At 34.0% G+C, this 21,859-nt stretch overlaps 1 long non-coding RNA gene across 1 annotated transcript in view; it reads left to right on the forward strand.

Moving 5' to 3' along the window:
- The first annotated feature begins 1,638 nt into the window (after window positions 1-1,638).
- The window catches only part of LOC109537534, a 37,166-nt gene continuing 16,945 nt past the window's right edge, over window positions 1,639-21,859 (forward strand). The window contains exons 1-3 of the long non-coding RNA XR_007282097.1: window positions 1,639-1,927; window positions 19,693-19,818; window positions 20,804-21,155. This is a non-coding gene — a long non-coding RNA (uncharacterized LOC109537534). The remainder of the gene's footprint in view (window positions 1,928-19,692; window positions 19,819-20,803; window positions 21,156-21,859) is intronic.

A 21,859-nucleotide genomic window follows, 5' to 3' on the forward strand; every position in this document is an offset into this window, starting at 1 on the left:
TTTGTTATCATTATAAAATCGAAATAAACACAAAAGAAATACATTTAAAAAAATATGTTGCGGTGTTTTAGGTTCTCTATCGAAACGACAATAAAATATGTTAGGGAATACAAGGTAATAAATAGTTGTAGAGGAACAACAGGAATAAAACTTCAAGCTTTGCTTTATAAAAATAGCATTAACATCTGTTTTTAATAAGTAATTTAAAATGGAGAAAAGGCGATTTTTGAAGTAGTTACTTTAATTGAATGAGGAATGCGTAAGTTTATGCTTTTTGAGCCGGAATAAATACTATGTAATTTTAAACGGGCGGGAAGTTGTTCCTAAAATTCAAAATGAGAAAAAATCTAGGGAGAAAAACAATTAGTGTGAGTAAATTAAAATGTGTGTTACAGTTTACATTTTCAGGCCAATGAATTTCAGAACACTTAAATATTCGTGCCACTCTGCTATATGAATGCTTGTTTTGAAATCGACAATTCTGGATACGCCAAATAACCATTTATTTTTGCTTTGGAACGACGATAATGAGAATATTGTTCTTCTTCACTTGTTATTTTCATATATATTCATAAGAAAATACTTAGTTGAAGTAAATGTTATATGTATATCTATAATACAGTATTTGCTTTTATTAGCTCTATTGTTCGTTATTATATAAGTCTTCACTTTCACTCACTAGTTAATTATTTTATTAAGTGTTCATTAGTCTTTTATTCACTTGGCTCATTGTAAGAACAGTAAAACTGACAATTTTAACTGGTTTTCACTAAGATGTTTTTGAAAGTTCATTTTGAACAGGAAACTTTAAATAGTTTTCTGATGTGATTGCACGACTGAGTTACAAGCCATTGGATCTGTATAGTTCAAGTTGTGAGATAACACCGGATGAATCAAAAAAATAATTCTCCTATATCCGTAATAAAATATTACTGTCGGCAGCATGTCCTAAACGTTTCAGTATTATCCATGTCTTTTAAGTAATTCGGATCATAAAGGCTGCAAGGATTGCAGACTCTATGAGCTAAATAACCCACAAATCTGTAGCTCTTACAATGATTGATTCACCATCCGGGCTCTTCTATCTTCTAGTCTTTATTTATTTGTAAAGTGTTATCACTTTATATGTATTGTGTTGTTTTTGGCTCATGCTTTAAAAACATTTTTATTTTTTCAATAAAAACTTGAAATCGAAAACGTTGACTAAATTACTACAGAAAAACCTTGTATTTTTGCAAAGTGACTTCTAAGCGTCTTATAAAATGCAATGATTTTCAGTTTTTGCTTTGTATTTGAAGCACGATACCCTGCTGACTTCATCCATTCCACGTTGATCCGTGTTTTCCAGCCCAATCAGTAAAGTGCATCTTCCTGCGGAGCACTAAGTTTGATGATAATGCTATATCAATTCGCTTTCAGCAAGCGACTTTTTGCGGCGGGCTTTACGTGAACGTATTGCAGTGGAAGATAAAGCAAAGTTCCAGCTGTTTTCCTGCTTTCAGCAGGAAAACGTAAATCCTCAGATCATCTCCTGGCCATCACCTGGGGTCTTTAAACAGTTGTGTTCGCGATTTTGAAAATTCGTCCAGGACAAGCGCCGGCAACATTGCCAGCAGGCCTAGCCGCCCGGGCTGATCTGCCCGAGCAGGAGGCAGTTACGAATCTAACTTCCTTGGCTTGCTCTAGACGAGAATCGCGCTCATAGTCACAGCCCGGCCAGCTCGTTTCTTTTCAAATTTCTGAACGAAATTCTCACAGAACATCCGGCGTTTCAAAGAAACGTCCACTCATTTGGTGCTCACTGCGCTTTGCAGACGACAGCTTCTTGCTCGGAGCTCGGAGAGTGTCGGCGAGTGACCACGCTCGGTGTGCGCTTAGTGCTCGGTCCCATTTGGATATATGGATCTATAATTTTACTATTGTCTAGGTTAGTTTTAGCCTAATGCATATTTGATCAACCTGTTGGTTCTTTAAATGGGTTACGTCGGATTAGATGGGTGTTTTTGTTTACTGCTGGCTTTGTACAAGTTTGTTTCACTTTAGGGCAGCAGATATTTTAAGGTTTTTTTGCTCAGATTCAACTCAACGTTTATGGCCCGAGTTTATCGTTTGGCATTATAAAATAAGGGACTTAAAGAAGGGTAGTAAAGAAAAGTACTTTGGCAAATCTTTAAAAAACTGGATGCGGTTGTAGTTAGATTATCGCTCCCAGAATACAATGTTTTTTTTCTCGAATTTGTTTTGAAAATTGAATTTTTTCCATCAAAATTAATGTTGAAAGTCACAGAATGCGTGAAATTGCGTTTGGGAACATTTTGCTTTAGGTCGCTTTTTACCGTTACAAACCACCGTTTCTTCGCCCTGCAAATATATCAGTTTCATAAGCCGGCTCCAGCGCTTGCATTCTTTCGAAATATGTATTTTTTTCTGCCTTCACAAGCCATTTTTATTTTTATTCTATAGGAATGGAACAGATATGACATTAATTACCTTGAACTATACCTACATTTTTTATAAGAAGGGATGAACAATATGGAGGACTTTTTATTTTCAATTTTTTGATATAGATTTTTTTTCTTGCAAAAAATGCAAAAACTCAAAAATTACTGAAACTAATTAATTTAAACTTTATATCTTTAAACCCTGAATTTCAGAAAAACAAAAATCTTCTTCCCGATTTTTACCAAAGTCAATGACTAAGTCGACAGAATTTTAAGCCTATAATTTTTCCAAATATGCAATTTTTGCTGTGTTTATTTAGAAGAAACATTTTCTAGCCTGAAAATGACTCAAATTAATTACGTTTAGATTGAAGACCTTTGAATCCTGAAGTTTAGACAAGTAAAGTCTAAAGAAATTAATTTAAAAAAGTGAAAGAAGAATATTTATTTATATGGGTTTACTTAATATAACGTCTTCGTTTTTTATATTATTACTAATATATTTTAACATTTTGTGATTTTTTTAGTCAAGCAATTTGGAAATTGTTCATGCTTGCAAAACGACAAAGTACCTAATCAGAGAGCCCTAAACGTATTTAAACTAACTTTTACGTCGAACGAACATATTTGGCGTCAATATTCCGAAAAATGCAGTATAAAGCATTAACTGATTTTGACCACTAATTTCAAATTAAGTATGCAAAATATAAAATTCGCACCGGAAAATGTATTTGCCTTTATTGTTTGAAAAACGGTTAAAATACGTGGCAAAAATTAGTGGTGCCATAACTGATTTTATCGATTCCAAAATTTGCAAATGTTCTTCGTAAAATAAAAATAACATTACCACAGGAAATATTTTTCTGTTACTGTAAAAAGCATCTAAAAAAATTTAAATTAATTTCTCAGTATCTGATTTCGATTATTCTAAGTATCGAAAACATGTAAATCTTCGCCAATTTGGCACATTTTTGCAATGCACCATAAAAATCAAATATTGAAGTAGCAAAATTGATTTTATTTTCACTTGCATTTTGCTTAGTTTAGGCTAAATTAAGATTTCATTCAACTGATTCTGACTTTACTGCTCTAAAGTCAACACTATTTTTAAAGTCAAGAAAATTAAAATTTAGAGAACAGAAAGACCGATGCGGTCGATAGCTTGTATCGCAAGACATACAGATTATTTATCTATATTTTTATTGAATTTTTTTTTGTTTTAGTATGTTTTAGTAGTTGCTATGTTTTCAGTCCGAAATGCCAGAAAATATTATCAACTGATTAAACGTGGGATTACATAAAACAAATCTTACTACCTATTTAAGTTGGTGAATATTAATTTGTGCGATAGTTATTCGATTTTTTGATCTTACCCGATTGAATCTAATATCGCATCAATATCAAGTCCACTAGAAAAAGGGGAATTAAATGTACTTTTTTACTGTTTCAACTGCAAATGCAAAATAACATAAAACATAATTTCATGCCAGATCACTGAACTTAAATAAAAAAGCAGAGAGAACTTGAGAAATTTTTCATTCTACATTTTTCCTGCAAGGTTTTTAACAAATTTCGTTTAAATAATTGGGTTGTATATATTTCAGCCGTAAATTAAGAAATCATCAAATACTAAGTGCTTTATTTAATATCAGCAAATTATTAAAATCAGCAAATGTTGGCGGTGTAAGCCTGCAAGTTTAAATCTGGTCTGGTGCTGGAGTTTAGGTGATAGTTGGAAGTTCAGTAAATATCCCATCTCTATGTCTAATCGATTTGACTATATAATTTACCCGATGCCTGTCGCAAGCAGCATTTGAAAACTTCCTGAAAGGACGAAAAGCTGCAAACACGCTGAAACTGGTCGCTTTGGATCGGCGGTTAAGTTAAGAAAGTGTAAGAATTTTTGTTAGTTACATTGAGGACAACTTTCTTAAAAGTCAGAAAAACTAATAACTGGCGGTTGTTTCAATGTACTCTACAGGTTCTTGAAAGCTTTTTAAGAGCGTTGTTCACTCGGAAACACGGATAATTGAGTGCGATTTTTAAACATTTTTGTTAATCTATCGATGTTCAGAACGTAACGGCTAAAATGATAAAAATCACATGGAAATCAAATTTTCTATTTAAAAATAAAAATGACCTTGCAGCCTTTTCCCACATGTGGTACCTTAATTTAAATACTTGACACATCTGGTTCCGAGCCGCTTTGATTTTACTGAAAATCTATCACATCAAGGAACTGGAAACTTTTCATATTCGTCTGTTTTTAGCAGATGTTATGTTGTTTGGGTGCTCTATTTTGAATAACTAAATATTCAATTCGGAAATATGTAATTACAGGGCTTGTCATAAATGAATGAACTCCATTAAATTGTTGGTAAATAAGTGGCCGAATAGAAAGCATGCTAATTGAATCTTGAAAAGGGATTATTATTTACGCTCCAGTACTTTATAATTACGATCACGCAACACTTTGAACACGTTACGCGTGTTATAATAATGCGTGTAAATAAACAAATGTTTGTCTTTCTTCAATTGACTAACCGAATAATCTCTTAAGTGGTGATAATTAAACCTTTTTGAAAGTGGAATACTTGAACAATACACAATATATTAGCTCAGTTATGTTTTATTCAAATTTCTATTGAGTTAATAATTTAACTGTTTTAGAATGTAAATGAAATTGTTATCTACGTTAGGTATATTGAAAGAAAACTGCTATTCAAATTTGTGTGATCAAGTTGAATGATAAAAATCTATAAGAGGAATAGGGCGTGTTGATAAATTCCACTTAGGAGAAAAACATAAAATACTAGAGGGTTTAGTTTGGGTTAGAGTCGAAGTTTTTCTCGATGAATGCGGGTGAAAGATGGATTGGTTTTTGCAATTTTCAATATGAGGAACCGTCTGGTTCATGTCTTAAATGTCAAGGGGACGAACCATCAGCTTTTACCTAGATTAAAGAATCATCTAACGCTAAGTTCTGATGTTCATAAATCTAAAAAGTAGAAGAGATAGAATATTCTTTTAGAATTCGCTCGGATAAAGGCATAATACAAAATTTAGATACTGGATGTATGTATGGAATTCGTCAAGTTAGTTTCCCCTTCTGCAAATAATTGTGAATGTATTTGATGTGCATATCTGTTCCACATTTAAGTACCCCAATCGTATTGTGTGGCCCCTGAAAGCAGGTTTTTGACAGTCCCCTTGACTCCTTTCCGTAAATATAAGATACATATTTACAGAGCGATAAATCAATATGTCTAATAGTAGCAGAATATACATATTATGGTATTTATATGGCTTTGGTGATATTTAGGCTAGAATGGATACAATGGATGAATCATTTTTTATTTTCCCTAAATTACTGGTTTCTATAGGTTGGAAAATGCCAGTACTCGATTCAATACCTTAGCTATTATTAGATAAATAGTTTAGGGAGGATCAACATGATATTCTTAAATTCAACTCTCTCAAAAGAAGGATGTTGAGACATTCGAATTCAAATTACTGGAACTAATTGCGGCAGCAACGAATGGGGAATTATTAATTTTGTTTTGTTAAGGCAATTAAGGCCACTAGAAGATCGAAGTACTTCCACTCGCATAATCGTAGAAACATGTGTTAATCTAAGCAATGCTTTAAAAGCAGACAAAATAACCCAAAAAATGATGCATAAGAAGCCGTGATTGGCATCTACAGCAATATGGAAAATTGGAACGCAAGCAGAATTTTTGCAGAAACTTAGTTTTACAGCTGTACAAAGTTAAAATACCACTAATTACTAATTACTATTCTGGATACTCTTCTATTATTGTTGGACAAAATAAATGTCCGAAATGACCACGATTTGCATTAACCGCAAATATTTCGAAGTTTTGAGTGTAAGATTATAAAAAAACTACATTAATTTTGAACTAATATAAAAGTTTTGTAAATTTTTTTACCACTTGCTTATCCAGGATATTCCATAATATCGAAGGTGTTTGTTTAGTCAAACAGTTGAACTTAAGTGATGTAAGTATATTCTTTTTTCGCCACTCGTTATTCCTTAATTTGATTTTATAAAAATTATCAAAATTGGCGGTAACGAGCAATTTAAAAAAAATGATCGTACGTTGGTCCGCCAAAATTATTCCTAATCTTAATTCGAACCTATATTAAAGCGGTTTGCATTTTTGCCGATTCGAAAGCCTTCAATAACAAACCTTGTTTTTCTTGGCGAAAAGAATAGCTTCACACTAAAACAACTTCTAAAATAAATTATATAGATAAAGTGAAAGAAACAAACAGTGTTAATTTAAAAACCCTATTATGTGATTAGGAAATACAATATCATTAGTATTAAAGCTTAAACTCATTTGTTTAGCTTCTTTTTAGTTTAATTTAATATTTGAGCTTGAACAAATGCAATGAATGGCAAGTAACATCTCGTTCTCATATTATATTAACGGATTGCTTTCCAATAAATGTCTAAATTTATTACGTATTATTGCGATAGTTTAGCAGTTCGAAGGAATATATGTGGTTTTTCTACCTCCTTCCAGAATTGTGTAACTTTCATTTGAGTATTGTGGTTTAATGGATTAGTCTAGCGACTAGTTGGCAAAAGTTTAGGAGATTTATTGAAGTAAATCGAGCAGGAATTGTATGATTTTTTATTGACGTTTTTGCATGTGAATGCATTGGAAACAATTTTCTGGAAAATAAATATAACAATTCCTCTGTACGACCATTAAATGCAAATTATGCGGAGAATCCTCAAAAATCGTCTACAACCTCCGTTTCGAGATCTAACCGATACTATTATCGTTTATTCAGTGGAAAAGAATATTTTATAGATGCCCGGAGTTTTTTCCGGAGCGCAGATTTCCAGAGACACATATCGGCGTGTAGAGATGAAAATCTTGCCGTTTGAGAGCCGAATTTAGACTTGTATGGCTTTCCAAAAAATATATGAACTTTCCCGTCGAAGATTATCTACGGCACAGGCACAAAGGGGTGTTAAAACCTGCTCGGGATTTAGGGTATGCGGAATCCTTGATAGATAGACTTGGAGACAATGAGGCGAAGACAATAGAAGCTAATTCTCTAGAAGGCCAGTTATGAATAGAATTAGGTTGTATTGGGTATTAAGCCTGGGAAGTGGCGAAGCTTTAGAAAGTCAAAAGTTCCAGAATGTAGAATTTTGTTCGATTGATTGTGAGATCTATTCAAATTTGTAGCGTTGTTCTGGTTTGGAAATTCATGTTTCAGATACGGAACTAGCTAATCTTTAGCACGCACCGCTATCAGAGTGATATAATAATTGATTGGATGTACATAAAATATGTCACCGGATATAAATGTGAAACCACCACATAAGAGATATCAAGTATGTGCGATCGATTACTTGTTGTCGACATCAATTTATAAATAACTTCTACAAATATTGTGAAAAAGCGCGAAGTTTATTCTGGCAGATACACACAGGAAGTTTAGCAACGCGCTTTTTTTAAGCGGATATTTCATCACTGGAACGAGATGGGACTGAGTTAATTTTGCAATAAGTTCAATGTTCAAAACCCCTTTAAAGGCGCGTTCTCTACAGGCGCTTTAGACGTGATATTTATCGAGAAAATTTCCGTGTTTTTTTGTGTGAAAATTCGAAATTTTGCTATTTAAAAGAAACTTTGTAATTTGCTGCTATACAGCGAATTTCGTATCGCTTTGTAATAACTGACTGGGTTATTTTAGTCAAAGTCTCATTTAAGGTAGTTATTCGTTCCGCTCCGTTCCGGGTTCAAAAATTGAAAAAGCTTCAGGTTTTGCCCTTAGGCACAGAAAATAATTTGTAATAATTAAAAAATACAGTGACGTACCATTTTTTTCCTTTAACAGATTCGGTCGCATGCAGATTTACACGCAACTGGCAAAAATTGACAAAATTATTTTATTGCAAAACATGCGTCTTCCCTAGCTAGATCCCTGGAAAATTTCGTTAAAATATCTCCATGCGTTTTGAAGAAATTTACTAATTTATTTAATTATTGTGCATGTTTTTAAAAGAAAATTCAACACCTTGTAAATCCGTAACGAAGCATCTTGGTGCTTTTGTGGTATTGGTTTTAAAGCAAACTGGGGTTTTTTTTTGGAGTAGAATACGCGGTTAAAATAATGCCCCTTCCTCATGAAACACCTTGTATATTCGAAATGATGCGATTTAGTTAAAACGTTTATAGAGTGTAGGGACATTTTTGCAACACGTCTTATTTAATTAAAATTTAATTAATTAATTAAATTATTATAATAAAATATTACCAATGAAAGGTCGTGATCGTCCAAAATAATCCATATTTTTCAGTAATTTCATCTCAGAATCCTTCGGATCTATTCCTGAGCTCGTTGAATTCCCCGTTCTTTTTGCCATGAAAACGATGTAAAATTCGAGGTACCTATTTAAAGCGCTTTGATAATCTAAAATGTTTGATTTCATACACAAGTGTTCTGTTAATTAATAAGAAAATAGTTGCGTTTTCCTATTAACTGTGGTGGTCCCGAATTGTTTGGTTTATTTGGTCACTTTCTGTTAAATAATGTTGTAAACGTGATATGTGTTATTTTTAGTGAATTTTGAAAATACGAATTACAAATCCTGAAAATTTGCCTTTGAACATTTTTTATAGACGATGTCCGTGTAAACTACTACACCCACAAAGGCAGCAAATTCTAGAGATTATCGTTCTGGATAAGCAATCTGAATAATAAAAATGTGTTAAAGGTCTCTCTTGCCTGTTGCTAATTTTTGGCTAAGTTGTTTTAGTTTAATTTGTCGTAGGTAGTCATGCAGTCTTCGTTGGTCGGTCTAGGTTGAACACGCTTTCTATTTCTTACCAATTCACTATTTGAAATTAAGATCGTAAAGCTTAGAAACAGTTTAAAAAAAGTTACATTTTATCATGGAAAATTTCTCTCTTAATTTATAATTATTATTTTTTAATAATTATTTTTTTCGAGATAATAGTACCTATTTTGTTTATTCCTCAGAACTGTTTTCATTCTATAATAAAACCAGACATCACCGGTGATTGATGAAATAAAAGTTTCCTAAAAACTCAACCTTTCGTATACGTTTAGTTATTTTCTTTCGGAAACTTTGCATTAAACACAAAATCTTCATGAAAAATTGGCAGTTTTTATTAACTTCTACCTAGAAAAAACCCAAATATGTGCATGACATAATGTTTAATTATTGTCCCTTCTTTTTACATGACCAAGTCCATATAGGTAAGCATCGATGTATATTCTCCAGTCTCTTCAAATAATTTAATTTTGCCCTAACGCAGACAGTAATTTCTAAGAACCAACCTAATTACCAATTTTCATTCAAATGCTCTAAAGTGCCAGCGTCTATCTAGTATATTGAGACGTTGCCATTGTATTAAATTCCATTTAACAAGATTTAATGAACCCATTTACATAATATGTAATTTAAGGATTAACTTTATTTCATGACGTTTCAATTCCATAATGAATTGAATCTAATCCTGGAGAAATCTCATGCATGCAAATGCTCGAATTTATGAATACCAAGTGTGCTAATTGTTCATTCATTTTATGGAATTAAAACAAATATCTCCGCATACGTTGTAATGTAATATTAATATATAATTGCTCGGTGGTTGAAGCATGTTAAATAAATTACGTATTTATCTCCACGTTTAAATTATTTGCATTGATTGAAAGTAGGTGAGATAAGATTACATTTTCTGGGATTGTTTTTCAAACGGTCGTTTGCTTAAAGTTTTGCTTAGATTAGAGTGAGTTAGCACTTTTTCACGTAGAAAAACACACACAAAAGACTCAAACTGTGCGACTAAAAAAATACACGTAGTCGTTTTTCGCAATCACTCAGTATATGACGATATAAGAAAAAAGGCGCGGGTGACGACAGATATCGGAATAAAACAGTTGTTAACTGACTAATCGTACGTTAATCAAATGAACCACCTTATTGTGCCAACAAGTAAGTTACGGGTATTTTTAAGCATGCTTTCTGATTTACGTTTCTATTTTCGTATTTCTAATCTGTCTAGCCAGAAATGATAACCACCTTGACTATTGGGCTAAAAGCTGAATTTTTTAGGTAACATTTAAGAAAAATAGACGATTGAATTTTAAGTGCAAACTCATAGTAGTATTGTCGGCGAAATCAGGACGAATGGACGTTGAAATTCGATTTTCCACTGCTAATATCTTCAAGGAGTTTTTCAATATTTTTCTCGTACTCTCCAAGAGCCCCTATTACCCCAAAAAAAAATTTAATTACCCTGTATTTCCACACTTTAACTCCAGTTAGTGGATGCTTGCATCTTTTTCCGAAAAAAGTCTTCTTATTGATGGCTTTTCCGAATCAATTCGCCTCTTTACTTAACAAAAATATTCTACATAATTTGCAAAACGTTTATAAAACTGAATTATCTAATTAAATTGGCCTTTTGCACGAAAACTGTACAAAAACTAAACGATTGTACCTTTTTCCAAAGAAAGTGAATCTTTTTTATTATTTCGAAGATTCAATTTTTTTTTCTTTATTTAGTCGTCTTTGCGAGTTGGGCATTCGTTCAGGCCAGAAATGTAATTTTGTTATGGAACGATTCAATTCGTTAGTTCAATTAATAAAAACTGTCTTCGAAGTTAGAAAGCGTTCATAAAGCTGAAATGTTTTGTAAATGTTTCTAAAATGGTCATTGTTCCGTTAAATGTCAAGGTATGCTTTAGCCCTTTTCTGCTTTGAATATCCTGGCATTGAAAATAACCACTGTATCAACTCCATGGGGTATTTATTACAGGTGCATTATTTCTACGAAAATGTTCAAGAGAGACAATATTTGCAGGAAAAAGTACTAAATCTTGCAAATGTTTGTTGAAAGTGTGCTCAAAATATTGAGAAGGATCTTGAATCAACAAAAAGAAAACTCACTATCACTGGCTCGAAGGCCTGAATTAAATATCAGGGATTATCGGCATTTTCAGTACTGGAAGAATAATTTAACTTACACCCAGGCTGATTCTGGCTTTTCACTATGGTCGATTGTCTTAAATTTTCTAGATGTCAGTAAGAAACACTATATTATTATTAACTCCAAACAAATATTAATGTTGTAGCATACAACGTCACGTCGACGAATTCATGAGTGGAACAAGGCAAATGCCTCAATGTGTGTTTTAGAAAAAGATAATCAACCGCTGAAGTGTAGTGGGAACACACCCCTTCAACGACAGTTTTGATATGTCTTGTTTTTCTTCTCTTCCTCGTTCATGGATTTAACAAATTGCCTTGTTTCACTCGATACTAAAATGAACACCATTAATTTATAATAACATTGTAAATTTTCCAGTTTTACTGTACGGGACTCTCGAAAACTCGATTTCAATATTAGTATTATTGACCTGCTGCAGAGGTTAGTTCTGTTTTGTGTGTAAAAATATAGCTTTAAATCCTCAAATTATTCGACAAACCGGAGTGTGGGGTGATATTTTCCAAATAATCTCTCACTTAAGAAATATTTATTTAATTCTGTCTATTCAGTGGTGGAAAAATGAACAGCCAAGTTCAATTCGTTCTTCACATTCAAATTTCGATTTTTGTGTCAAAACTGCAAAGAAATAAGTATCTTTTTTCAAATAAAATTATTCTTGTTGATTGTTTTGAGGGTTCAATTCGTTAGTCCAATTCACAAAAATTGTCTACGTAATTTACAAACCGTCCCTAAATTTACTAAAATATTTTGTAAAAGTTAGCATAAATTGTCATTGTTGTATGCGTTCACTTTCGAAGACCTTAGCATAAAAATAACCATCAAAGAAATTGTTCTAAAGAAGCAACATTTGCAGAAAAAAGTACCAAATCGTGTAAAATTTTCATGAAATTATTCTCAAAAAATTGCGAAATTTACTGAAAAGCACTAAAAATTAACATCAGTGTATTGGAAGCCTTAACTGAATCCCAGGCGTTATCGGCATTTTGAGTACTGGACAAATAATTTCGTTTTCACCGAGGTTGGTTTTATCTAAGATCAAAGCAAAATCACTTTCTAAATTAAGTAAATTAGGTGGGCAACTATACTATAGAACTGTTTGGTCCTCGTTAGGCCACTCAAAACGATAAATTAAATTGGCCCCAATTAATTATTGCAGTTCAAGTAGGTAACAAACAACGAAAGCAATTAACCTTAGACCTCCCATCCCACCAGATCCGCATCCATCAGACGAAAATAGCTGGGACTTGCTTGCATAACCGGCAAACGAATCAATTTGGATTAGAAGTGGAACCAGAGGCACTAATTTTAGTCAACCTTAGACTGGTTAATTGAGCTTATTAATATGGGGAATTGCAATGTGTTGATTGCCTGTCGGTGGTTTCTGCAGCCAATTAAAGTACGTTAACTTTTTGGCAGTTGAATAGATAAAAGTTCCACTGTCCCGTACAATAATAGTTCATGTGTGTAAATATGTCATAACTTGTCAACTGCGTCAGTAGGCTGTGTTTACGATCAGAATGTTGGAGAATTTTTGAAATTTAACGGTAACAGTTTTCCGTAAATATTCGGGTACCTTTTAGAGGAACCTAAAGTGGCTTCTTTTTCATGTTCTAGTGTTTTAAGAGTCTGTGATTTTATATTTTCTGGTCGTTCAAGAGTTGGCTAATTTTTAAGTTAATAATCAATGTGTTAGTATATATTGGCATTAACTAAGAGGTGGACGACTCTTTACTTATCGGTGATAGAGTGGAAAACATTGCTAGTTTTAGAAACTTTTAAAGTTTGTTTATTTTCTCAACCCGTTTTACAAATTTCGAGCTGGTTCCAGCAAAAATGTTTGATTTCAATCAATCCCAGACTAGTCCAGTTAACGTAAATGACGTCGGTATTGGCTGTTTTATTTTATTTTTATGGAAAAGTAGCGTAATGGGCAATGTAAATATGTTGTTATTGAAATACGAAAATAAACTTGAGCTGTTGAAACTGCTGCGCGTTATTTTGCAAAAGCATATGCGTATATTAGGAATACCGCATGTGTTGTTTCTTAGTGGTTCGGAAAACAAAGATAAATATACAAAATGCATTTTTCCAGTATAAAATTGAGAATATTATCGAGCAAGTGTTCTTATTTTGCAGAAGTCGTTACATTGTCACCTGCCTTTTTATACCATAACACTTTTTCAATCGATTGAAGAAATATTAAATACTTCGCTTTCTCACAAATGAAGTATAGAAAACAAAAGAAAATACATCAACGAAATTTACACATTCGCACCTTAAATAGCCCAGTTAGATAGATAATATAGCAACTAGAATAAGCTATAGATTTTAACAAAAAATAGATAATGCATGATTCTGTTGTGTATCTTATCGCAGGACAAACGAAATTTTGTTATGATTTTTAAACTCTCAAAGCGAATATTGCGAAACTGATGACAATAAAACCAAAATTTGAAGAGCAAAATTCAATGAATAAATTTAGTTTATTAGACAGTTTATTTAACAGTTTCGCATAAATAACTTTCGGAAGTTTTCCTTCAATGTGACAAAATAACCAATAGGTTCAAGCACTTTTTTTAAACAATATAAACGTGTCATTAATTTTAATAAGGTATTCAGCCGGAATAAGACGATTGTAGTTGGTAGTACAAGTATTAGGTAAATGGAAAAATAATATATTTTTACACTTGAAAACAAACTGTTTAAGAACCCACATTTATAATATTTTGTAATACAAAATACTTTCATGAGACAATTGAATTTTCATAATGTTCATAGCTAATCTTTTTCTACTTTCAAATTGTCACCCTGTAGATAATTTTGAATTGCTGATACGGATTTTTTAAACATAAACAAAATGATGCATAATTCAGATAAAAATTGAATTGTCGTGATCAAATTTCAAGTTTCGTTGAACGCTAATTCAGCTGTGACAGCGAAAACTCCTACACCTTAGAAACTATGCAAAGTTCTATTAAGAAACAGCTGTAACATAACAATTTTTGAAATGCTTCAGCTGTTAGAGGAAATCGCCCATTTCTGACAATGCGCGCTATTCATCAGTGATTAATATGTCCATTAAATTACGCGAAAATATTATTGAGATAGGAAACTGTTAGTTGACTGAAGAATGGGTTATTTTTTCCTCAAGCCCCCATGGGGTGTAATCCAGAATTGTTAGATTAGTTATGACCTATTTTAATGTAAACGCGCAGTTTCCACGGGAGCATATGGAATGGGTTTGTTGCAAAAGCAAAATAAACTAGAGAAAGTCTGTTTAAATTAATTAATTTTTTTTTCACAATCTCTAGACATAATAATAATAATATGTGGACATGCTCTCGGATTTGTACAGAGGACGTTAAAAAAACATAACAAGTTTATATAAAAAAATTCTATGGAAAAAAACCACCAATGCATGCATTAAAATCCGTATTCAATAAAAATATTTTTCCCTCCACAACCCTTCTGTTTATCGATATGAATCAAGAGTGTCTTTTTTAGTCTAAGGTTAAAGCTGCCTAAATACATTATTTTCGTGTCTTCATTCTGCAGGGTAAAAAAAAGTATCTATTATTGGCCTCCACCTAGGCTATCCCTGGCAACCCGAAATGTTAAAAATGTTTTCATGGCTCCTTTTTAAGACCTATGATGTATTTTACATTGTTTAAAAAATAATTAAATTGCATGAAGTATTCTAAAAGTTATTTAAAAAAAATCGATTCTCAGGTGGCTGCTTTAGAGGCCTGTTTCTCCATAAGGGAATTTTTTTATAGAATTTGTTATGTTTCTATAAACCCTGTATATATAAATGAGTTTTTTAAACTTGCCTTTAATTAGTCGACATATTCATTTAAATTAATGACAAAATCCGTATTTTATTTGCAATATATTATGCATATTTAATTGCGTGCCAAATGAGGAAAGATAGTTGTTGGTGCAATTGCTTCCTCAAGCCTTTGACTTTTTGAAAAAACATATTTCAACAATTTGTTTTGTGTATGATTAATGAAAGTACATGGTAATTTAAATTTGGCGTTATTCCTTTTGATGGGTTATGGGGGCTCACTTGGAGAGTACGAAAAAGTATTGAAAAAAATATATTTTAGAAAATTTCTGGAAGATAAATAAATAAATAAAAAAAGACACTTAAAAATTGAGTTTCAATGAGAAGCAGCTTAAAATGGGAAATCAGTAATGCTGCGAAAAGTGCGCAACAACGTGATTACACGGGCACAAACATGTGCAGTTTGGTTGCTTTTAATATTAAGTTATGCTCTCAGTGCGATAAAAAAATTGTCAACTAAATGACTTTTATAATTTTTTTTGACAAATACAAGTTGCAATGGAACCAACGGCTTTTTTGGTTCCTCATTTATTTAACTTAAAAAAGAGAAAATACTTAATAAAATCTAACGTTGTAGGGATTTTTATTTAGTAACCTGAAAGTCTGTAGTTAATTTAAAGTTTTGTTACTTTGAAGCCAAGTGTTATTACCGCTGGGCATTCAGGGCGACCCTAATCACCTTCTGAAAATTAATTAACCGTCAACGAAGTACAATATCTCGAAGTTAATGATCATCGTTAAATACATTGTCCCTAGCTGCTAAAATTCATTACAAAAGTTGCATTGGTTAAATACAAAATAAGCCTTGTTGAGGTGAAACAGCTAATCAAGGATGTAAAAAGCTGTTGTTCCAAAGCTGAATTATATACGGGATGAGTTTATAGTAGCATGACTTTAACGGTCGATGGAAAAACCAATTTTAAAATGAAATAGATGGACATATATTGAAGACGGTTTCGTCAATTTTTTTCTGATCTTAAAAAAGGTTTTTCTAGGTATGTATGATTTTATATATGCTTAGAACCTGGAATCTAATGTAGACACGTAAAAAATGTTTTTGTTTTTCTGCAAATTAAGCCCCATATATTAATTAAAAGGCGCGCATAAACATACAAACCATTTATCTTAAATCCCAAATTTATCAGTAAATCATAATCTGTCCAAAAAAATATGAAAAGACTAAAATTAAGTGAAGAAAAGTTATGTTTTCGAAAGCATTTAGTTGGCTCGCTGGCACTGATTGTTCCTTTATTCATTTTTATGTTTTCCCATTTTTTAATGCTCAAGTTTCTATATGAGATAAACAACCTCCAGGACCGAGATTTATTGATTAGCAATCAGATGCATTCAATGAAAATATAACGAATGAAAAGCAATAAGCGGTTTGTATAGGTTGCCCCTGAAATGAGGGGAGAACAGCTTGGAGAAGGGAAAGCAAAGGTTTTTGACCTTATTATTGTGGCAAAAAGGAAAAACGGCATTGCCTGCGAATTTTCACAGGCATCCTGACGCGGGTCGGTGGAAAAATCGGCAAAATTAGCAAAATGTTTTAGGTTGTAGCTAACGAAATAACATTGATCCAACCTGGCCAACATTTTTCCTCAATAAATTGTTTTGCTAAATTGAAAGCGCCGATCCTCTTGTGAATGCTGAGGTAAAAGAATATCAGATTTTCCGACGCGTTATCGGAAAATGCTCATTATCAAAACCGGGCTATTTTTACATTTGTTACGGTGTGCCCACGCTTTTGGCACTACGATTTGCTTGATAGTTAATTCAGCTAATTTTTTTATCATGCATCAGCGAAATTAGCTGATTGAGGATGAAATTTATGATCAGAATCAATTTTTGTCAATAAATCAGCGCAATTTTGCACATCTGTTTATAGAATCATGCCAAATATACTGCATTCTTCATTCATTTTACCCTTTATATTTTATATGCTTTGAGAAAATTATCTTGTAAAAAAAATTGGTTGTCCTACGGCACTACAAATTTTAGTCTTTAGCCTATTCGAACAAAATACTGCAGCTGATATTACCTCAACTCCAGATCGTACAGGAGGAAATCTACTGATTTATAAATTCCAATATCACCCAGAACCTAACACATTTCATTGTTTCGACCGTCAAAAACTAGCCGTTAAAATACCTGCGATTGGTTTCTTTAATAGTTTCAACCTCATTTCGTGTCCAACTAGGCAAAGGTATGTGTTTCGTTTATCTACAGGGTGATAACTGCGATCGGTCCTTGGCATTTCACGAGGATTATGATCGTTGGCCGTAAATGGCAAATAGGTATAATGGAAAAAAGTGGTTGCTGCTAAACACCATGGGATCAGCTCAACCTTGTTCTGAAATCTAAACGAATTGGTTTGGTTGGATTCGCAATAGCATGTAAGGAAGCGCTTGAATAATGTATTGCTCTTCGAAATTCCTTGTTCGGGTAGTTGGACACTTTTTTGTAAAACTACGAATGGACAGTGTGATGAGTTTGTGAGCTTCTGAGGTTTGAGATGAGATCTGCCCTGAAAGGTGTTATTTAAGTCTGCACTACACGCATTCTTTGGATTTTTTTATGTGGAGACGTCCAAGGCAAAGAGTGGTTCATACAGATTTTTTTGACATAAAAACAACACAACAAATGTTTTAAGATAATGCATTAAAGGAAAACTAATATGCAATACGTCTCGCTGTTAGACAGACAGAAATTAATGTCATTGTGCATTTTAAGAATAAAAGCTGAGCTTATACCTAGAATACAATTATCAATTTTTTTTCACTTCTATACAATTTGTAAGAGGTTTTTGGAAAGCCATAAGTTTGCAAGAGGAAAGTGACTCATAATTCAAAAAGTACATTCAAATGGACATCACATCAGTCTACAGAGAAACGAAATAGATTCGATAAGAAAAATCAGTACTTCTATTATTGCCATGTTTATTGAAGACCTTGTATATTTGTGAACAATTTTAAAGTATATGCCTGACGAACGTACAGTACACATAAGTTTATTTTTTGACGGTCAATCGATCTAATTGTATAGTTGAGTGTACTTTTCAATTTGGATCAACTGTAATTCATGCGAATTTTTTATTTTGTCCAAAAAGCTACTTTAATCTCGTATCAAATTCACATTTTTCTCTATTCATAATTGTTGTCATGAAATGTATTCTCGAAAGCTGCAGGCATCAGAACTTTTGACTACGGGACTTTCTTATCAAGAAAACAGTAACTTTTCCAACTGCCCACCAAAGTTCAAAAAATCAGTAGTAGTTTGTATGTTGGAACACCAAAAAAGTTCTGATGTTTTCAATCGCTCCAGACCTGAATGAATGAGAAAGAAGTGAACTACAAGCTAAATAATAGGAAATTTGAAATTTTCTATCTAGAAAATCCCCAAACAGAATTTTTTTTGGTAATAGTAAATCTGGTTAAGAAGTTAAAAAAATGGTTTCCACTTTTACACACTGTACCTCAGAAACCTTCAACTTTCGGATAAGAAAATTTGCCTAAACCAGCAATGTTTTTGCGCAAACAATATGTCAGTGCATTTCGTTCAAAAGTTGTGGGCGGAAAATTAGACTCTGAGCCTACAAGTTGCTTATACTTCTGAGATTATCTACAATTATTCAGAAAGAAACACTCGATGCTTTAATAAAACTATGAATGGTTTTCCGGGAAAAAATGTGCAGAAACATTGCGCTTCTCATCGGGTCGCCTAAAATCTGCGCGCTCTTATTCAGCGTTCGACTTTCCCCCACCACCGTTCCACAGACACCGAATAGTATAAATACAGCAGTAGCACTAGTTGAAGAACCAGTGATAGGAGAGGGATCCAGAAGGCGACTTTGAGCTTCGATAACGTTCACCCTATCCGTGAAGTCTGGAAGAAATTCCAATGGTCCATCGCTTATAAGCTCGCAAAACTTTTCATGCGATACTGTAATTTTCACAAAAGGAACTGTATAGAAGTAAAAACTAGTAGTTCTAAAACCTCAGTTCTTTTTTTCGCTTTTAGAACTGCATTCGGTTAATGTAGAAGCAGAAAACGAGAACTCGCTATACTGAAATAACCGACAACAAAACACTTTGTGTGTGAAAAGATTTAATAAAATAATAGATGACGTCTGTGGGTATTCAAATATGTAGATCTAGTGGCGTTGAGTTGACTTTGAGCTAATAGGCATCTGCCGCCCCGTATTTTGGTTGCAAAAGCTTCAATTGGCCGGTTTTTCTTTTCCCTAACGCATTGAGTTTGGAACCATTTCGTGACTAATTGATCACTAGCCACTAATTGACCTGTTAATATCACCTGAAGATTTTAATAATTAATTAATTTTGATGATTTTCAGTTTTTTATTGTTTTGTTCTTTCAGATTCCAAATGCAAAGTGCCGGTGTTTATTATAGAGTGCCAATCGAATTGGCCGTTTAAGCAAATGTGACTGTTTAGTAGTGATGGTGTGTTAAAAGGTGGTTTCCGGGCTCAGGAGTGATCGGCAGGTATGTAAAATTCACCAACTTTTCCTTATCGAAGTTCTTAACGGTTTCCCCTCTAGTACAACGAGATCAATTCGAATCGAATGCTTCTCGATGTTTGGGAGGAGACTTAATTTGTCAGATTTCCGAATCGTAAAGATTAGGTGGCAAGATTGATCATTGTACTTTTACGTTACATTCAAGTTATCTATAATTGATTGAAGTTTCTCCCACTCGTCTAATTTAAAGTTCTTACGCGTTATCGTTGCATGTATAGCCCAGTTCTCGTTCACGATGATGGATTTATTGTTTGATTGAATCCGCAGTAGCAGCAGATGTTTATGAAACGTCGATAAATATTTTGAGCTGTTGTTTTTGGAATACATATTATTGGCACGATACTGTCAATGTTTTGCATTTTGCGAAATATTTTAGATGAATCACTATTGATGTTTGTCAAATACATTTTTGGGACGTTTTATTCAGATATCGATACAAATCTTTGCTTTGATTGGCTTTCGAAAAAAGCAAATGAGATGTGTTTATAGAAAGCAAGTTTATTCATATCAGTTTGGAGTTATTCAAATTTCTCTCATGACCAGTGGGGTTAAACTCTAATCAAATGAGTCTTTAAAGAGCGCAATTTCAGTTCAAAGTGTGCAGCATTTAATAATAAATTACAGTCTGACAAGCTGATTGTTTTATAATCTAGTAGCTGTGCTCTGACGTCTTTGCGTTTTCCGAAGCAATGAAAAAAAACGATTATTTGCCAAGTGAATCTGTTGATTTTCTGTCAGTGGTACAGATTCCATATTTCGGGAAACGTGAAGGAAAATCTGTAACAACTCCATTGTTGTCGAAACTTCGTTTTTGGCCTCACGCGCTTTTCAGCATCGTCGATGGAAGCTTAAAGCCGCCGTTTTAACATTTCCGGAAACTGTTGAGGATAAACATTAAGTAAGCGGATTTCGATGTAACTGATCTGACTGTGGGAAATTCGTTGTTTCAGTTCCTGGGTGGTTAAGGATCCGCAATCGGAAAATGCGGACGTAAAGCCGGAACGATTGGTGTGCGTCCGGCGTGCCCAAAGCGGCGCACTCCGGGTGGCATCGTCGTAGGCGCCCGCAGTGGCGTGCTGCGGGGATGGCGCTAGCGGCCGGCAGGTGACGGGCGGCGTAGCGGCGGGGCGCAGGCGACTCAGTGGCGGACCCGCTGCTCGTCGCCGTTGCGGGCTATGCTGGGCGCTGGTGACAAGCGCCCTGCGACGCGCCGTCTGCGGCGCAGGAAGCAGACGATCCTCCGACGACTCCTACCAGGAGCTGCAGCCTGCGCATCATCCCGAGGAGGAGCAGGTGCCAACCGTAAGTCGCTGTACAGGGTGGGCCACTAAGAGAGGTGGTCGGCCGTATCTCACAAACTATTAGTCGCATCGATTTCAAGTAAAGAAATATGTAAGTAACGTGGCTCAGGGAAATGGCTGGAAATTACTTTCAAGTTTGCAAAATGGCCGCTAGAGGGCGACATTGCAATAGCAAAGTTTAAATACGTATTTTTAGCGGCTTCAGATAGGCTAAGGTAGGTTGGAAGTACCTTCATTCTCATTTAGGAATGTTTTCCGGGCTTTGAAGCCGTGGTCTATGGGAATTTCTTCCTGACGTTTCGTCCACAACTGCGGTGGACATTATCAAAGGCGATGAGGCAGTGGGCGAAGTGATCTCCCGTGCTTTCCGACTAAGACTGGTTCAACTGCTTTTTTTTTGTTTGCCCGGCGGCTGCTGGAGGATAAAAAATCTTCTCGAAGACACCCAGTGTCCCGTGACACCAGGTAGTGTTGGATTTCTACCAACTAAAAAACCCCCGTTTTTGACTGCAAGTTTCCAGGAGTTATCCTTGAAAACGTGTGGTCTTCTGTAAGAATGGTTCAGCTCTGGCATCCGTATGCCTTCACCTCTCATTCTCTCCATCCTTACTAATTTGACACAAGCACTACACTACTCAATGTTACTTCTATCACTCTATCCTAAAAGTTATACACTTACAGCACTCTACAGTTTACTGCTTGTAC

The sequence above is a fragment of the Dendroctonus ponderosae genome, unplaced genomic scaffold (genome assembly GCF_020466585.1).
Source record: "Dendroctonus ponderosae isolate FM_Combo_2020 unplaced genomic scaffold, Dpon_F_20191213v2 Dpon_F_20191213_8, whole genome shotgun sequence".
Lineage (NCBI taxonomy): Eukaryota > Metazoa > Arthropoda > Insecta > Coleoptera > Curculionidae > Dendroctonus > Dendroctonus ponderosae.